Genomic DNA, 1,087 nt, shown 5'->3' on the forward strand with positions numbered 1-1,087 from the left:
GAAGCAAATTCACCCAAGAGGAGTAGACAGCAGGAAATATTCAAACTCATGGGTGAAATGAACCAAGTGGAAAAAAGAAGAACTATTCAAAGAAACAACCAGTCGAGGAGCTGGTTCTTTGAGAAAATCAACAGGATACATAAACTCTTAGCTACACTCACTATAGGGCACAGGGAAAACATCCTAATTAACAAAATCAGAAACGAAAAGGGAGACAAAACAACAGATCCTGAAGAAATCCAAAACACCATCAGATCCTTCTACAAAAGGCTATACTCAATAAAACTGGAGAACCTGGATGAAATGGACAATTTTCTAGACAGATACCAGGTACCAAAGTTGAATCAATATCGGGTTAATGATCGAAGCAGTCCTACATCCCCTAAAGAAATAGAAGCAGTCATTAATAGTCTCCCAACCAAAACAAGCCCAGGATCAGATGGGTTTAGTGCAGAGTTCTATCAGACCTTCAAAGAAGATCTANTCCCAGTTCTTCACAAACTAATCCACAATATAGAAACAGAAGGTACTCTACCCAACTAATTCTATGAAGCCAAAATTACTCTGATACCTAAAACACAAAATGACCCAACAAAGATAGAGAACTTCAGACCAATTTCCCTTATGAATATCAATGCAAAAATCCTCAATATAGTTCTGGCTAATGGAATACAAGTACACATCAAAACAATCATCCATCCTGACCAAGTAGGTTTCATCCCAGGGATGTAGGGATGGTTCAATATAAGGAAATCCATCAAGGTAATCCACTATATAAAAAAACTCAAAGACAAAATCCACAAGATCATCTCATTAGATGTGGAGAAAGCATTTGACAAAACCCAACACCCATTCATGATAAAAGTCTTGGAAAGATCAGAAATTCAAGGCCCATACCTAAACATGATAAAAGCAATCTAAAGCAAAGCAATAGCCAACATCAAAGTACATGGTGAGAAGCTGGAAGCAATACCACTAAAATCAGGCACTAGAAAAGGCTGCCCACTTTCTCCCTACCTATTCAACATTGTACTTGAAGTCCTACCAAGAGCAATTTGACAACAAAAGGAGATCAAGGGGATACAAA

The sequence above is a fragment of the Mus caroli genome, chromosome X (genome assembly GCF_900094665.2).
Source record: "Mus caroli chromosome X, CAROLI_EIJ_v1.1, whole genome shotgun sequence".
Classification (NCBI taxonomy): Eukaryota; Metazoa; Chordata; class Mammalia; order Rodentia; family Muridae; genus Mus; species Mus caroli.